A 20,227-nucleotide genomic window follows, 5' to 3' on the forward strand; every position below is an offset into this window, starting at 1 on the left:
TTTGAGAAGAGATTTTGAGACTCTACAAATTAATGATGGAGAATCTGTCACAGCTACTGTTCCAGGACTATGGAGATTAGAAACAAAATGCTCTTTCATGGTGAGAGGATGGAAGATTTCACCATTGTTGAAAAGATATTGCGTTACTGACACCAAAGTTTGATTATGCCGTATGTTCCATTGAAGAATCGAAAGACATAGATACATTTTCTCTTGATGAAGTGCAGAGCTCCTTGCTGGTCCATGAACAGAAGATGAACCGAAGTTCAACTTCAGAGGAGCAAGCTTTAAAGGCTTCCACCTTTACTCATTTCTCAAACTCAAGAGGAAGGGGTACAGGTAGAGGTCGAGGTAGAGGAGGCAGAAACAATAATGAACGTGGGAACCAACAACAAAGTCATCATCAGGAGAGTAAATATAAAAGAAGAGGCAGAGGACGTGGAGGCCACCACTCAACAACTTATCGATCAAAGTCAGCAGACAAGTCCAATGTTGAATGTTTCAGATGTCATAGGTATGGCCATTATAAATAAGAATGCCAAACTTATTTGAATAAACAAAGTGGAGATCAAACTAACTTTGCAGAAAAGGAAGAAGAGGTGTCTCTTTTGATGGTGTGTCACGTGAAAGAAGAAACTCAACAACAAATATGGTTTTCAGACATTGGCTGCAGTAATCACATGTGTGGAGAGAAGAAGGCATTTTTGACTTGGATGAATCCTTTAGCAGCTCTGTTAAGTTTGGTGACACTCCAGAATTTTTGTTATTGGAAAAGGAAAAGTAACAATCCAAACCAAAGTAAATTCCACTCACACTATCGCTAATGTTTATTTTATGCCAAATCTAAAGACCAACTTGCTTTGTGTGGGTCAGTTACAAGAAAAAGGCTACGAGATTGTAATCAAAGATGGAGTATGTCAGATTCAAGACGCAAAGTTGGGCTTATTTGCTGAAGTTAACGTGACAGTTAATCGTTTGTTAACATTATATCTCCACAATACAACTCATACATGCTTCTCAGCAAAATTAAAAGATGAGGCATGGTTATGGCACTTTCCTTATGGGCATCTTAATATTGGCAGATTGAAAACACTACAATAAAAGAACATGGTGACAGGGCTTCCTCAAATTAAAGTATTCTCCCAAGTTTGTGAAGAATGTGTTGTTAGCAAACAACATCGTAATCAATTCCCACAAGGAAAATCTTGGAGAGTGAAGAAAGCATTGGAGCTTGTTCATTCTGACATTTGTGGGCCAATAACACCACATTCTAATGGAGGTAAAAGATATATAATTACTTTCATTGATGATTATAGTCGTAAGATATGGGTTTATTTTTTTGCAAGAAAAATCTGAAGTCTTTGTAGCTTTTTAAAGCTATAAAGCACTTGTTGAGAAAAAGATGGTTGCCCAATAAAATTTCTTCGCACAGATCGTGGTGGAGAATATAACTCACATGAATTTGCAAATTTTTGTGAGAACCATGGAATCAAGAGACAACTTAAAACAGCTTATACACCATAACAGAATGGTGTATGCGAGAGGAAGTACCACACTATTATGAATATGGTGCGAAGCCTTTTGACAACAAGTAACATTCCAAAAAGTTTCTGGCCTGGAGTAGTGAATTGGAGCATTCATATATTGAACAAACGTCCTACATTTGTTGTTCAAAATATGACACCAGAGGAAGCATGGAGCGAAAGGAAACCTGCTGTAGATCATTTCCAGATTTTTGGGTGTATTTCCTATGCCCATATTCCAGATGAGAAGAGGAAGAAACTAGATAACAAGGGAGAAAAATGCATTTTTCTTGGTGTTAGTGATAAGTTAAAAGCTTATAAACTATACAATTCTAGCACAATGAAAATTGTCATTAGCCGTGATGTTGTCTTTGATGAAGAAGTCACTTGGTCATGGAATCAAAATGGAGTTCAAGAAAGTATTCCAGCAGATTTGGATGATGAAATTTATGAGGTTTGTGTTCATAAAAAGGGATCATGAAATTGATGATGGATTTTGATGTTTGTGAGGTAGTAGATTCATATTCAAGCATGTGTGATGATTAGAACATGTTTGATCTTTTGAGAATTTGTTCTATGAGTTTTGATTATGGATTTTTTTGAGTGAGAAAAATTATGGAAAAATTATATATGAGTTGGAAATGATGAATGAAGTATTATACAAGCCTTAGGAAAATTGGGGATCATTTTGTAAGTTTTGAAAAGTTGGAGATCAATTCATAAATTCTAGAAAAAATGAGGGATTATTGTGTAAGTGTTATATAATTGATGTGCTATACTGGAATTTTTGGTATTAAAGATTTAGGTGATAAAATGGTGAAGGACCATTTTGAGTAAATTGGAAAAGTTGGTTCCAATACTAAAAAGAATTAATACTGTTAAAGTATATGGTGGTGAATAGTTTGAAGCATGATTATGGAATATATTTTGGTTATATATTTATGTTAGTACAATACTAACATATATAAGTATGAATCTATATTTTGTACAATTGTGATTTACTCGGTGTTCAAAACGATTCGAGTATAAAAGAAAAGGGTTATTGTGGACAATAGTGAGGCTTATTTTGGAAAATTATAAAGTGTCAAGGTGAGTGCAACACATGCATGAAATTATACGGATGTATTATACATCATCAGGAAGACTTGCGATAAGTCGACCTTGTTTTATCAACATGATATTATTTCATATTTGTATAAATTGATATGACATTGATATGTCATAGTATGAAATTGTAATGCTTTGATTTTTGAAAATGTGATATTTTACCATGAATGTTATTTCGGGTATGAACTGCCCAATGTTAAATTATAATAATATACTTTGCCATGGATGGATTGAATAAAGTAGACTATATGCCCGAATAAGTCATTGAGGGACAGGGTATAGTTGGCATGCCATAGAGTATAGCAGCTGCAGGTTTATATTAGCACTATAGTGTGTAAGGACACTAAGTGCAGGTTTATGTCCGGATTAGCACTATAGTGTAAGCTTAGTGTAGGTGGTGGGCACGACCTTATGTGTATTGTCCAGATTAGCACTATGGCGTAAGCTTAGTGCAGGTTTAGCACTACGGTGCAAGTATTTTACTCGTATACCCAGGGTCCTCAAGGTTGTATATTGGGCTATTGTCTATGGTTTTATACATTATTGGTTAATAAATGGTAAGCACAAAATTAAGCTTACGAGCTTAAGAAATTAATGGCATGTATATTGGTAAGGAATTTTATATTCAGTTATATTATTTTTGATCATGGTAAAATATTGGGTATGCTGATAATATGATTGTAAGGTATTTGGTTTTTATAATAAAATTTTGCATGAATTGTATTGCACTGTAAAATGTTTTAATTGCCTCACTAATTATATACTTAGCGTGTGATGATTTTCACTCGTAGGTAAAAAGCTCGTAGAAGAATAGAGAGTTCAAGGCAACATCAAGCATCAAGAAGTATATTTCTTTATCAGTAAGACATCCTAAAATATAATGTAGATTTAATTAGTGGCATATAATTATTATGTAATTATTATGTTTTATTTGCTTTGCTGAACAAAATTGGAAACAAGATTCCCCTGCTACAGGGAATCGATTCCCTCACTATTCACTGTAACTGTTCATAGGCACTATTCACTATTCATATAAAATAAATCTTTTGAATTAAATTGGTTACAACGAAACATGATTTATATGACATGGTATTTTTATAATATTATTTACTATTTTAAGAAAATAAATTTTAAATAGCTTTTGAATTTTGAAATGTTTTTTTTAATATGGATGACATCTATAATCTGTATAGGTATAATTATACGGTTATGAGTGTTACAATATGTCTTTTGAATTTCCCTGCAAAACATAAGGAAAGATAGGAGGAGTAAAGTTAGATAAAATTTGTTCAAAAGTCTCATCTTCTGCTCCAATCTCATTCCTCTCATTTTTAATTCCAATGTGTTCTTCATCCACTCTCTGATTTTCATCATTTTCAACGTTTTGTTCAATTTCAAATTGCATTCCTTCACTGTAATTTTCTTCCAAACGTTTTTCTTCAAGTTGCTCCTTCATTTTTTTAATGCATTCCCTCAAGGTGTTTTGATCTTCATTTACTCGGCTAGAGGATAATGGAGTCAAGATGATTTTTCTTTTATTGTGGTAGAATGAATACAAATTTGTGAATCCATCATACAATGCTCGTTTATCAAACTGGAAAGGTCGACCGAAAAAAATATGGCTTGAATTTATGGAAGCAACATCACAAAAGACTTCATCTTCATGTCTCCCAATTGAAAAGGGCACAAGTACTTGCTCTATGACTTCGAACTATTCATCTTAATTTAATCCTTGCAAAACATATGGGCTGGGATGTTTAAATGTTGTAAGTCCCAACTTCTTGACCATGTATGTGCTTGCAATGTTTGTACAACTTCCTCCGTAAATAGCTACAAGACACACTTTACCATCTACATGGCAATGAGTGTGAAATGTGTTTGTTCTTTGTTGTTCGTCCTTTAATGTTTGGAAAGATGGAAGATTACAAGGCATTGTTAGTAGAAAATAAAGAAAATTTAAAACCTTACCAGCGCACTCACAAAGCCTCACAAGTCACTCCAAGAAACTTGAATATCACTCAATCCGCTCGTGTTTGCACTCTAGGACTTCAAGGCTTTTAATTGTCCTCTTCTGATCTCACACATGCTCAAGATTTTTTCCTCTCAATTCTCTTTATCCCAAGTTCTAGAGGACTTTACTCAAATCCGTATCAAGTAGATTTTACTTGTTGGGCGTCAGCTATAAAAGGGTTAGTAGGAATGAAAAAACAAAATATAATGAAATGGTGGCTTAGAAATAGAAAGAAGAGAACAAAAAGGGGTTACTTACACAAAGTCACTTCACAACCTTCTATCATCACAATCAATTTGAAGGCTTACTTGAATGGCTTGGGGATGAGAATTGTTGTTGTATGCTTTCAACTTTTCTTTCTTTCTTTTCATTTCTTTTCTTCTTTTTGAGTGCTGGAATTTTCTTCTTTTGAAGTGCTTGACTTTGCTTTGCTGATTTTTTTATTTTCTTTCACTTGCACTTCACTTGCACTTCTTTTTAGTATTTTTGTTGTTGTTGTTGTTGCACATTGCTTCTTCCACTAAAGCTCTGATTACCACTTGATGTAAGGCACTTGTACCTTCTTGATTGATTGTGGATCTAGGAAGGAAGCAAAACAACCTTCATAAGTGAATGGCTCAAAACATATGGCTATGGGTTTGGTTAATGAAACAATGGGATGGTTATGAGGATAGTATCTTAAAGAAGATTCAAAGAAGAACCAATGCTATAGAGAGCAAAGACCCAGACTTTATATTGCTTCTTTAAGGGGTGGTATAAAGGACTTTGACCCACTAGTTATAAGAACTAGGAACCAAAAGTATCAAGGGGAAGGGGTTGATGCCACAAGTATAAAAAAATACTTGATAGGTCGATAAAAGTCACCAGGACATAAAAAAGAGAATAATTTCACTTGTATTAATAAAAAAGGTTTGATTACAAATGAAATATGATGGCCTATTTATAGTTTTCAAAGGGTTTAGGCCGAATAAACACTTGAGGGTTCGGCCAAGGTTGAAACCCCTTTGAAAATACATGATTTAAATGAAGATACATGCTCTTGGTCGATTGGATATGTGTTGGTTTGGTCCTAAGGATGATTCGAATGCATTTGGAAGTTATTTAGGCGCCAAAATGAAGAGGAAAGAGTCTTTGGCCTAATAAGAAGCATCCCTTGGTGTTTTTACGCCAATTTGATGTCACATGGAGTGCACATGCTTGAATGATGCACATGGCACCCTACTTGAATGAACATGGGTCTTCTTGCAATGTTTTGGTGAGGTTGTAAACATAGGATGGTGTCTTGAAGTCCATGGAATAGAGATAGGCAGTAACTAGGCGTGACTTAGCTTCAATCGTGCATCTAGGTGTCATGGTCTTCAATGGGCAGCAACTTGTCATGAAAGGTCACATGTGTAGAAGGTAATGTTTTATCATTTGAGCTACTTTCCATGTGTTTTAGATGAAGATGAGCTGGACAAAGATGAATTACATGAAGATGAGTCTTTGGTCAGCTCCTTGTGGAAAGGCACCTCTTGGGATGGCAACTCTTCATGAAAAGGTACGAATCTAAAAAAATTGAGGTATACCATATTTGTAGTGCTCTGTGTGGTAGTAATGATGGTGTAACTCTCCAGCTGAATTGAGACGTCTAGCTAGCTCAAAAGTCCATCTCAAGTCATCAATGAGCTCGGGGGTCAGCTGGAAACTTTGTCCCAAAATGATCTTGAGCTGTCCCAGAGTTACCTAGTCAAGTTTCCATAGCTCTTGGACTCTGATGCTAGCTTTAAATTAGTCCCCATCATGTGGCTGCCTATGTACCTACAAAAGAAATCATAATATAAGCTATGTATTTAAATTAAATAACTTATAATATAAAGATGTAGACTATAGGTTATAATAATAACTCATGCATCATATGTTAATGAATGAATATTATTATTATAAGTATAGATTATATGCTTGAATATCAATCAATGATGCAAACCATATAATGAATGAATGCACATGTTATGATAATTCAAGTATAGTCTAAGCTGTAAATGTTTGCTTATAATAATATATAGTGCATAAATAAGTAAATGTAAGATAAAGTAGGGTAGAACTCCCTTAGAACCAGATTTGAATAACATCCATGGAGTGATCAAGTCATGGAGAAAATTAGAGCTAGACAGGATCACATCAGGGACCTTCAGCTGCCCATATGCATTTACAAAAATGTCTTCCTTATTATATTTATCTAATATGGTCATATGCGTAAAAATATCAAGTTATATTACAAACAAATTATGCATTATAAATTATTGTTTCCTTTCATACATGCCAATTTCCTCGCATTTTGCACTCTCTTTTTGGCCCTTGGCGTTGTAAATAGACTATCATAAACTGTTGCAACACTAGAAACCATATCCAACAACAAGAGATACCAATGGGTCTGATTGTCTTTTATTGTAATAAGGATCTACAATAAATGTCACACCGAATTTGAAAAAATATAACATTTTTTTATAAATAATTAAATACAAAACACCATTTGCAATTCGTATAGAATCTTACAGTGTCACAATCGGTTAATTTCAAATAGTCTCTCAATATACACTCCCAAAAAGCTCGCAACATGGTCAATACTTGCCATTTGTTCCAACACCATATTCTGCATTTCCTCGAGAATCATTATTAATTGACCATCTATAACTCCACTTTTCAACATTTATTAATTTAACTCACCACTAAGTTGTATGAAATGTAGCCAATCTTCCGCTTCCCCGGTATCTTCTTCGAATCGTTAACCAACACCCATCCGACCGAATCAATAACCTAACAAAATTAATTACACAATTACATGTATAATTTCAGCCTTGACTACCCATAAGATTTTAAGCAAGATTGCATAAGCATGTTTAGTGTACGTAATAAATTCTAAAATACAAAGTTTGAGTTTGGAATATTTACAAATTGTGAAAGAATTCCTTGATGTTTTCCTTAAGGAATTGTCGGGATTACCTCGAGACCAATAGTTGGATTTTGCAATTGAAGTATATTTAGGTACTTCACCTGTGTCCATAGCTCCTTATCAGAAGAAACCAACTGAACTTTGAGAATTGAAGACCTAACTTCAAGAATTATTGAACTAAGGGTTTATCCACCCAATTGTATCGTCTTTGGGAGCCCTGGTGTTATTTTTCAAGAAGAATTATAGTTCATTGAGGTTATGTATTGGTTATAAAAAATTAAACAAGGTGGCTGTTAAAAGCATGTACCCACTTTCTAGGATATATGACATTTTTATCAGCTCAGGGATGCACGAGTGATCTCGAAGATCGACCTGAGACCGTGGTATTACAAATTGAAAGTTAAGGAGATTGGCATTCCAAAAACTATATTTAGGATGAGGTATGAGCATTATTATATTCTTGTGATGCCATTTTGACTTATGAATGCACTCACCACTTTCATGGACTTAAAGAACCGAATTTTTCAAACCCATATCGATAAATTTGTGGTGTTGTTTTTATAGATGATATTCTAGCATAGTCCAAATCTTAGGAAGAACATGATAGTAATCTTTGGATTGTACTCCAAATTATTCAAGAAAATAAACTTTATGCAAAGTTTAATAAGTGTGAGTTATGGTTACCCAAAGTAAACTTTTTGGGCATGTAGTTTCACCGGTAGGCATCCGAGTAGATCCACAAAAGATTAAGGCAATTATAGAGTGGGAACCACCTAAGAATATCATCGAGGTTAGTAGTTCTCTAGGGTTGGAAGGTTATAATCATCGTTTCGTTAAAGAATTCTCTATGATTGCTGCAATGATGACGTGATTACTTTAGAAAGAGGCAACCTTCAACTATAAGAGAGAGAAATAAAGAATTTTCGACGATGTGAAGAAAATTTTAACTGAAGCTCCAGTTTTAACACAACTAAAATCAGGGAAAATTTTATACTTTACACTAATGGGTCCTTGAATGTATTAGGTTGTGTTCTCATGTAAGGAGGTAAAGTGGTAGCGTATGCATCTCGGTAGTTAAAGTCGCATGAAGCGAATTATCCCACTCGTGATTTGGAATTAGTTATGGTGATCTTTGCACTTAAAATATGGAGGCATTACCTGTACGGAGAAAAAGTTACATTTTCAATGACCACAAAGTATAGAGTATATTCTCACCTAGAAAGAGTTTAATTTGCGACAACGAAGATGGATTGGTTTGATTGAAGATTATGATTGTGTCATCGATTATCATCCGGGGAATGCAAATGTGGGGGCTAATACTTTAAGTCATAGGGTAATATTAGAGTTGAGAGCTATGTTTACCCGATTAAGTATTCGGGAGAAGAGTAGTCTAATGGTTGAACTTCAGATTGAACCCACGTTAATGTAGGAAGTTCGAGAAGCACAACAGCTAGATGATAAACTAGTTACCAAAATTCAACAAGTGAGGTAGGGTGGACTGACGGGCATTAGGAGAGAGATGGTGGAGCTTTTTATTTTAAGGGACGGTTGTGTGTCCCACAAATAAATAGTTAAAAGAGAGAATTTTGCAAGAAGTTCATAATAGTTCATTTTTTGTCCATCCTAAAAGTAATAAAATGCATCAAGAACTTAAATAATTTTATTAGTGGCGATAATGAAGAAAGAAGTGTATGAATTCTTAAAAAAATGTTTAGTGTGACAACGAGTCAAAACTGAACATCAGGTACCCTCTGGTCTTCTTCAATCGATTCAAATACTACAATGGAAATGGGATAGGGTCACCATGGATTTTTTCACAAGTTTACCCATAACTCAGCGTAAAAATGATATGATATGTGTGATTGTGGATCACTAAGTCTGCTTATATTTTACCAATACAAATAGACTACACCATGGAGAGACTAGCACTGTTGTATATTGATAAGATTGTAAGGATGCACGGAGTACCCACCTCTATTATTTAAGACAAAGACCCCCGATTTACTTCAAGATTATGAAAGAAATTACATGAGGCTTTAGGGACCAAATTATATTTTAGTACATCTTTCCTCCCTCAAATTGATGGACAGTCAGAGCGTGTTATTTAAAAATTAGAGGATATTCTCATATGTTGTATAATTGATTTTGAAGGAAGTTGGGAGGATTATTTACCATTAGTAGAATTTACGTACAAAAACAACAACCAAACGAGCATTCAAATGGCCCGTACAAAGCATTGTATGGAAGGAAGTGCAAGACACCTTTGTGTTAGATTGAGTTGAATGAAAGAAAGTTAGTTGGTCGAGATTTGATTCAAAGGACTAAAGGGAAAGTCAGATTAATTCAAAACACGTTGAAAGTAGCATTTGATCAACAAAAGTCATATGCATATATTAAGCATAATGATATAAAATTTGAAGTAAATGATAAATTGTTTTTGAAAGTATCTCAATGGTAAAAGATATCAAGGTTTTTGAAACTGTCTCTGTGGAAAAAGATATTGAGGTTTGGCCGTAAAGGTAAATTGAGCCCTCGATTTATCAGACCTTATGAGATCTTAGAAAAATCAGAGCAATGGTATATCTATTGGCGTTGCCTCCAAAGTTAGAGTTTATTCACAAAGTCTTTCATGTTTCAATGCTTAGAAGATATCGCTCTCACCCTCCCTTGTCATACCATTGGATGAGATTGAGGTAGACACGGATTTGGCTTACGAAGAAGAACCAATAAGGATTTTGGGCCTAGAAGTTAAAGAACTACAAAATAAACGTATATCATTAGTGAAAGTGTTGTAGGGAAATCATGGGGTTGAAGAAGCTACTTAGAAACCTAAGGAGGCAATGCAACTTCGATACCTACATCTGTTTAACCCAGGTAAATTTCGAGGATGTAATTTTAATTAGCGGGGAGAGTTGTAATGACCTGAACAAGGCTTGACTACACACTCAAATTTACACCCAATAGCTTTTAATGAAAAATCAAAATATTATGATTAGATCAAATCAAATAAATAATCAAATAATAAATAATAAAGTAAACTAGTAAGCTCAAGAGAATGTTGGAAGCTGTCGTGGGTTTTAAAGGGGGTGAGAAAAAGGAAAGTAATTTTATCGGCATTTCTTTCTCCATCAATTTTTTTTCTGCTTCTTCCATCTATCTTCCTCATAAAGTAATTAAGGGGGAAGGTATACGAATTAAGGTAAGAATAATCCTTTTATGCAGTGGGTTTTTCAGCAAAAAGGAGAACTTCCATGTGAGGGGAAGAGATTTTAAGTTTTGGAAGAGTCACAAATGCTAGGTTTAAATTGGATATGATCGTAACTTATAGTGAGGGGTTAAAAACGTAGCCATATATTGTTAGGATCATTCTTTTGCTTTGATATAATATCTTCCTATTTTAGAGAAAAAAGTTAAGGGACCATGTGATCAAAGGGGAAAGAAAAAACTTGAAGGTGAGGAAGGAGGAGGTATCCACCCTAGCTATTTTGTTTAAGGTAATGTACCTTTATTCTTAGTTGATCCATATGATTGTAAGATAAAGTAATTGGTAGTGTACTTGTATGTTGGGGTGGCTCAGTGTCACTATGATTTTATCCTTATTATCATTTGATTGGCAAAATCATAATTTTAGTGTCGGAATTATGTGTTCATTTCACTAGTGTAAGTTAATGTTAAGTTTCATTACTAGAATTATGTGATAAGTTTAGTATTGGAATTATGTGTTCATTTCACTAGTGTAGGCCAATGTTTAGTTTCATTGCTGGAATTATGTCATACATATTGTGTTTGAATTACATGTTCATTTCACTGGTGTAAGTTAACGCTAAGTTTTACTGATGGAATTATGTGATAAGTTTAGTTTTGGAATTACTTTTCATATCATTAGTAATATTCAGTTTCGTTGTTGAAATTATGTGATAAGTTTAGTGTTGGAATTACGTGTTTATTTCATTGATGTATGTCAATGTTAGGTTTCACTGCTTGAATTATGTGATAAGTTTAGTGTTGGACTTACGTGTTAATGTTCGCCGGTGTAAATATGTGTAAAGTTTCACTGTTGGAATTATGTGATAAGTTTAGTGCTGAAATTACGTGTTCATTCCACTGGTGTAAGTCAATGTTATGTTTCACTGCTAGAATTATGTGATAAGTTCAGTGTTGGAATTACATGTTAATATTCACCGGTGTAAATATGGGTTATGACATATGCTATGAAAATAATACAAAATGTGTATCAAAATATGAATGAAAGCTATGTAAATGATAAAGAGTTACAACTCCCTTGGTACGTAAAGATACCCGATCATAATTATTTCAAATAGCTCGCACGACAGCGTCAAAGGATTTAAGTGACTCGCATGGGAACACCTAATCTTATTTACTACCATCACCAAAGTGATTCAAGTGCCTCACATGGGGTATTTACGATGTTTATAACTATGTTATCATATTAATAATAATAATGCTAAATCCTTAGATTGAATGATATACCAACTGTTGGAAAAATGTATATTTATATGTATAAAGTTTATAATATTACAGTATATGCATTTCTCATTTACGTTACTTAACTTATAATATATGAATCTCCTCGGATAATTGTATATTACTAGGCTCGTGTGGCTCACTCTTTAAATTGTTTGCTATATGAGGATCGTAACAGTAGATTGTTTTTCGGAGGAGCACCATCATCGTGAAATCCCCACCCTCGTTTATCAAAGTACAATATTGAATTCTTATGTCAGGTGAATGTATTCATGTAGGCCTTACCTTATCGGTCATTGTGCTTCATTTTTTTTGTAAAAGTATTTTGAAATTGTTGTTTTCAGTTTTGTTGATCAAATGGTATAATGGAGCTCCACTTTTGTTAACTTGTTTTTTGTTGCGCGTGTATTCATCATTTTTTTTTAAATTTGGTGTGTATCATAAAAAGGGGTTCCTTGATGGAGGTGTATGGGCCCGTCAGGACCCTAGTAATGAACACGTTTGGCCCAAATGGGTCTTGGATGTTACACAGGGAGTATCGATACCAAAAAGAAAAAGTATCGATAATTTGAGTGACAGTATCGATACTGATTTATTTTTCCCAAACATTGAATGTTAATTTGGTACCAATACTTAGGGAATTATCGATACCACTAAAGAGTAATATTGATACACCGTATGGGGGTATCGATACTATATGCTTTTCTAAAAACATTGAAAGTAAAATCGGTATCAGTACCAAGGGTGGGTATCGATACTCAAGGGCTAGTCTTTCCCATATACCTTCTTGAAAGGTGACATTCCCAAAGGTGTTTTGAATACCGTCCAATAAGCCCAGAGTGCTTCATCTAGCTTCGAATACAGGCCTTTATTCTAGGGTTCACCACCTTCTCTAGGATTTGCTTGCTTTCCCGGTTGGACACTTCAGCTTGCCCATTGGTTTGTGGGTGATATGCCATGGCAATTTCATGTCGCATTCCATATTTTTGTAATGCATTGGCAATTAGCTTGTTATCAAAATGAGTGCCCTTGTCACTGATGATGCCTCTTGGTGCTCCAAATCGGGTAAAGATGTTCTTGTGAAAGAACTTGAGCACGGTTTTAGAGTCATTCCTCGGTGTGGAAATAGCTTCAACCCACTTAGATACATAATCCATTGCAAGCAAAATATACAAGTCTCCAAAAGAAGATGAGAACGGTCCCATGAAGCCAATGCCCCATACGTCAAAGAGCTCAATCTCCATAATGTTTTATAATGGCTTTTCACGTCGTCTGTAAATTTTCCCAGTGTGTTGGCATCTATCACACGCTTTGCAAAATTCGTGAGCATTTTTAAATGTGACGGCCAGTAAAATCCTGATTAGAAGAACTTAGCAGCAATCCTTGCACCTCCGAATTGTCCTCCACATGGAGTTGTGTGGCAATGGTGTAGAATGTCTCTTTGCTCTACCTCTGGGACACAACGTCGAATTATTTGATTGGTGCGTTGTTTAAATAAGTACGACTTGTCCCAAAGTAGAACTTGGCATTATGTTAGAACTTCTTCTTGCCCTGGTTGTTCAATTTATGTGGTAAAATACCACCAACAAGAAAATTGACGATGTCAGCGTACCACGAAATTATCTTGGTATATAAAATTTTCTCATCAAGGAATTCCTTTTTAATATCTAAAATGTCATGGCATTCAAAATTGTTCTCTAACCTAGATAATAATATTCAACATGTTGTCTATCAAGGTTATGACTTTTGGAATGGAGATGTTTTTAGAATCCTCATAAGTCACGCCCTTTGGATGAAGAATTATCCCCTTTTGCCTTTCATTAGATGCACCTATTAGCTCTTGAAAGGTCACGTCCCTTAGTCTCCCAAATTGACAAATGTGTTGCTTGGAACATCCTTTAAATCAAAGAAAATTTTGTATTTTCAAGGTTAGAAAAATCTCATTCGATCTTGCGTCTTGACAATAAGCATTTTTGTAATAAGCACTTGTTTTCTGTCTAATTTCCTACTTGCTTGATGTCGATTTTTCCTTCCTCATAGCCTCAACACTTTGCTTCATCTTGATTTGATCAATTTGGACTTGTTTAGGCGTCAAAGGTGTAATAATAATTTTTTTTTCCTCCATGGTTGAACGAGTATTGATTGGTAAAGCAATTATGGATAGTCCTTTAATCATATTGCCATGGCCCTCCAAGAAGTAAATAGCTAGCATGCATAGGAATAACATTACACATAACCTCGTCCTTGTATTTTCCAATTGAAAAATGAACCATCACCTGTTTATTGACGTTAAGTTCTCCTCGTTCAATGAGTCATTATAGTTTATAGGGACTTGGATGCTTCAATATTTTCAATCCCAATTTCTCCACCATGATTGAACTTGTCACATCGGTACAACTCCCACCGTCTATGATCATGAAACATACCTTTTCATTTACATGGCATCGGGTATGAAAGATGTTTTCCCGCTGTGCATTGTCCTCTATCACTTGAGTACTCATGATTCTTTTAACCACTAGAGCTTCTCCATCCACAGGAGCCCCAATTTCTACTTCTTCCTCGACTTCGGTTAGTGCTGCTTCTTATTCTTCATGATTATATTCAATGTCACCATTTCCAAGTAGAAGCATGGTGTTTCGGTTGGGACATTGTGTCAAAACCTTCCCCCTCCCAAGACATTTAAAACGCCGAATGTCTCTTGATCGTTCAATGATTTCTTTTCCTTGTTTATCCTTGTTAAATTGTGTAGCATTGGATGATTCGGCCTTTTCTTTGCTAGGAGTAGGAATAGATTTCTTCAAGTTGTTTGGACTCTATTTTGAAGGTGTAGTCATGGCATTGTGAGAGGTAGATCTCCTCCATAGTTTCCTTTCTATCTTCATCGCCATTTGCACCATTTCATCTATCTCTATGTAATGATATAACTCCAAGGTGTTGGTAGTTTCTAGATTGAGTCTGGCAAGAAATCTAGCCATGGTTGCTTCACGATCCTCCTCAATATTGACTCAGATCATTGCCACTTCAATTTCCTTATAATAATCCTTCACACTTCGTTTGCCTTGTTTAAGATTCTGTAGTTTTTGAAACAAGTCCCGGTGATAATGAACATGAATGAAACATTTACGCATGATACCTTTCATTTCAAGCCATATTGAGATTAGTCTCTCTTCATTCCTCCTTCTAGTAGTAGTAAGTTGATCCCACCATATCAAAGCATAATCGACAAACTCCATGGCTGCCAATCTCACTTTCTTTAGTTCGGAATAATTGTGGCAACTAAAAACATGTTCCACCTTGCTTTCCCATTCAAGATAGGCTTCAGGATCAGTTTTGCAGTGGAATTGAGGAATCTTGATTTTAATGTTACTCATGTTATCATCAACATTGGCACGTCTAGGTCCTTATAACATTGCTGGTTTTTCTCCCTCATAAATGTCCAGGACATTATCTTCTTGAAGAGGTTGTTATCTTCGAGGTGAATCATTGTTTCGAGCTTGTGGTGGATCTCGACGTTGGTCTAGTTTATCATGAAGAGCATCAAACTCTTCACGAAACATTCTCATCATTTCTCCAATCAATGCTTGCATTTGCAAGTTTGGTTGACATATATTTCCTTTACGACTTTGAGACATGGTTAGTAAACAAAATAAAACAAAAGTAAACCTTACCAGTACACTTACAAAGCCTCACAAATTTCGCTCCAAAGAAAAGATAAGATCACTCTACTCAACACTTGTATTTACTCTCGGGAATATGACTTGGCTTTTAACAATTTCCCTTCTGATCTCACTCAATAAGCCTTTTTTCCACTCTATCTCTCTTGTTAGGTCCTTTGAAGAACTAACTCAAGATTAGACAAGTTATTTCTCTTCTTGTGTGTGTCGCCTGTAAAATAGGTTAGGGTAGGAAGGAAAAAAAGAAATGGAAAGGTAGAAAAAAGGTTTCAAGGAAAGTAAATAAAAGGTTGAAGACAAGGAAGATGAAAATAGAGAAAGGAAGAGGTGACTTATAACCCAAGAAACAACACTTACTGCACCCTTTCACAAGAAATAATAAGGTTATCTTCTCTAGTGTAGATATGCCTTCTTGATGTACTTGTATTGGTAGAGAACTTTTTCTTGGCTTTGTTTTTCTTTTTGTTTGAAATTCTTTTTTTTCTGATTTTTTTTCTTTTTGTTTTTGAACTCCTTTTGTTGTTGTAGGAGCTTTTGATTTTCTTTTTGAACTTCTTTTCGTTTTTCTTTTTGTTATTGCACGCCAATGACACTTTTGTTGTCAATCCAACTATGCTCTGATACCACTTGATATAGGTTGAATCTACACTCTTTAATGAAAGTGAATAGATAGCCTTATTGTTATCCTGATCTAGGAATGGCAAGTACTAATATCCTTGAGTTATAAGTATGGCTGTAACAAAGTTAAGAAATAGATGCAATTAATAATGGAATAAGAAATGGATAAACAAAAATTAAGTAATGAATAATGATAGAAAAGAGATGGATACAGAATTTCAATGAAGAAGTTGGTGGCCTTGATGGAAGATGATTGATAGTGTTGATGTTGAATGGAAGATGATGGTGATGTTGTATCTCAAACACGCCAAAGAAGAAACTACACTAGAAAGCACAATCATGATCTTCACAAACTTGCTGGAGGGGTGGTGATGGTGTCTTCAACCCACTAGATATAAAAATCTAGGAATTTAGGAATCAAGTTGAAGTAATGATGCCACAAGTATAAGAAATATACTTGCTTAATCGATAAAGTTCATAAAGAAATTTGAAGAGATATTTAACTCAAAGGTTGTTTATATCATGAAATGAGATGAGTACAAATGATGGCAAACCTCTCAATTTATAGGAAATGAGAGGGCTTGGCCGAATTGTCACAAAAGGTTTTGGCTAGACACATGTCTCTAAGGAAAGTACATAATGATTTAAATGAAAGGACATGTCTATAGGCTTGATGATGGTTCGGTTAATCCTTCATAAAGGGGCTTGATGTTTTGGCCATACATGAATCAATCTCCCTTTGGTCGAATAGTGGGGTGCTTGTTCATCTTGGCTCCAAAGATATCTCCCTTGGCCGAATGAGGATGTGTTGGTTCATTTTGGCGTCCAAAGCTCTCATGTGCAAGGCATGTGGATGGTGGCTGAATAGGCATGGTGCTTTGTCTCATGTCTCTTCATGATTTAGGCCTCTAGTGGATGTAAACTCTTCACCAATGTGTACCTTGATAAAAGGGCACCTTTATGGGCAACATCATTCATGAAAGGTCACAATGTTTGGAAATGTAACCTTTCATGTTTGAGCTATTTCTAAGGTGAATGAGTTGGAGGTGAGCTGGCCATAGATGAGTTGTAGCATGGTGAACATTATGGCAGCTCCTTGTGAAAAGGTACCTCTTGAGGTGGTAACTGTTCGCGAAAAGGTACGATTTCACAAAATTTGACTTAGGACATATTTGAAGTGTCTTAAGTGGTGATGATGATGGTGCAACTCCCCAGCTGAATTGAAGTCATCTTGTAGCTCAAATCTTCAACTCAATCCAACTGTGAGCTCACGGGTCTCCTGATAACTTTTCACCAAATGTTCCTTATGCTCACCTAAACGTCCCCATGTAAGTGTCCTTGCTATTGCTTTCTCCATTTAGCTCCAAGATAGCTCTTAAGTTGTGGTCGAATGTACCTACACACATAAGATAAAAAATAAGTTAATTATATGAACTATATCAATGTGTATAATATAAAGATGTGTACTATAGTATATAATAATAACTTATGCTTCACACATAATAATGAATAAGTTATTATCATTATAGCTATAGATGTAATATATGTATATGAATATAACTATGTTATAGAATATGAAATAGGCATCATTATGTATAAAGATAGAAATTTTCTTCCCTTGAAAAATTGGAATGGAAAAGTTAAACATGATGTTGAATTGAATCACATCAGATATTGATGTCATCCAGGATTATATGTGTTAAAATAGGGATTGTTGTTGCCTCGATTATAGTTACCCACATAGTTGATGGATTCTTGATTAGTTGGGCACTCGCTCTCATGGTGATTGTCGTGGTATAATAAACATGATGAAATGGCTGCCTTTACTTCTTTCACCTCACTTGGTCTTTACAAATTCTTTAGTATATTAGTAATAGCAGCAAGTTGGTCGAACACCGAATCCTTAGTGTCTAGCTCGAACGCTCCATATGATTTCCGCCCAATTCCTAGCCTTGTATATGGACATTGATAAGTGTTGTTAGCAATCCTGTCCAGAATGTCGAATGCCTCTACAGGTGTTTTGTCTAGTAATTTCCTATTTTTTCAAGGCATCTATCATCATCTTCGTGGGCGCATTAACTCTGTTATAGAACATTACCACTTGAGTCCAATCTTAAAAACCATGATTTGAACATTTATGAAGTAATCCTTTATACCGATACCAGCATTCATACATTGATTCGTCAACAACTTGAAGAAAAAAAGCGATGTTGTTCCTCAGTTGGGTGTTCATATTCGGAGGATTATACCGTAGAAAAAAACTTTTGCACATATCAATCCAGGACTCCATTGAACCCACTGGAACGCTACTCAACCAAGCCCTTGCTCGGTCACGCAGAGAATATGGAAATAGCTTTAACGTCAATATATCTTCGTGCACTCCTTGTTGACAAAAAGGATCGTACACCTCCAATAAGTTACGAATATGTTGTTGGGCATCTTCATTTGGCATGCCCGAAATTTCCCTATGGAATTTAGCATATTGAACATGACAGGTTTGAGCTCGAAAAGGGCTGCCTGAATCTCGGGTGCCACAATTCCTGGATTTAAGTCATCCAAGATAGGATTTAAGTGATCACGAATGACACGAGGTATGGTTGCGTTCCCAACATTTTGAATTGCCTCAACATTCTGATTTTCCTCATGATAAATGCCTTGATTTCCAATTTGATACATATTTTCACGTTGAGCACGTCTTCTTTGCCTAAAAAGCCTCTCAATCTCAGGTTCAATTGGTTATAATGGATCGTCATATTGCCTTCGAGTCATTCACCAAGAACAAACTTGAAAATGATAAGGGAATTAAAAAGTAATACTATATATATAGAAAAAAAAACAAGTAAAACAAAAATGCTATGACAAACTAATTAACTTCCAGTTGCCAATCCCCGACAATGACGCCAAAAACTCATCCGTGAATTGTGACTACTAAATATGGTCGCAAAATATGTTCAAGTATACACAATCAAACAAGTAATACAATGATGAGTGAGTATTGTATCCACGGGGATTTGAGGAAATTTATTAGCTTAATCACAACAATTTACTATTTCACCTAAGTATAGTAAGTGATGGTATGTACAAATGAGAATGTTGTGGCAAAATGAAATGATGGTGTTATGGTAGCAAATGGAGATGTTGTGGAAAATTATATTGTGTTCAATGCAGTTAAATGAAAATGTAAAGGCAAAATAAATTGTAAATATTGGATTTAATTATCAGGAATTTAGACTCCTCACACAACAAGCTACTATGGGAATGAATGATATGAGTCCCTTAGGAAATTTAAGTCTACTTCTCAAGATGGTCTTACTTCTATGCCTTATCTGCCCGACAGAGTTTATGTTATCTCTAGTAAAGGGACTCGACATGTTCAAGATACCATGGAAACCCTATTGGTGTTACCTAGTGCAGGGATCTTATATGTCCAGATAACAGGATATGTCACGGCAATACCTTTTAGCGGCATCACTAACATCTAACCTCTCAATCAAGCACAACTCAATTTAGTCGACTAAAATCCTAGCCTTATCTCTAGATTTGGCCTAGTTACTACATAGAACCCCTTGTTTATGTAGATCCTCCATACTTTCTCTCGAACACTAAGGATATCTACTTAGCCATTCTCTCGAACACTAAGCAATCTCCTAAGGAATGACTACTCTCACAGCTCCTACAACCTTAAGGCATTAAACATCATAAACAAAACAAATAACAACATAAAAAATCATCCATTAAAGCAAACTCAAATATCCATAAGGAACTCCCACCAAATAAGACTAGTTCATGGTGGGGTTCGAATGTTCCAAGTAATAAAGTAAGACATTAATTCGTTCCATACAACCCAAATGATATAAATGAAAGAAAAGAGCAAATG

Source organism: Hibiscus syriacus, unplaced genomic scaffold, assembly GCF_006381635.1.
Source record: "Hibiscus syriacus cultivar Baekdansim isolate YM2019G1 unplaced genomic scaffold, ASM638163v2 tig00111723_pilon, whole genome shotgun sequence".
Lineage (NCBI taxonomy): Eukaryota > Viridiplantae > Streptophyta > Magnoliopsida > Malvales > Malvaceae > Hibiscus > Hibiscus syriacus.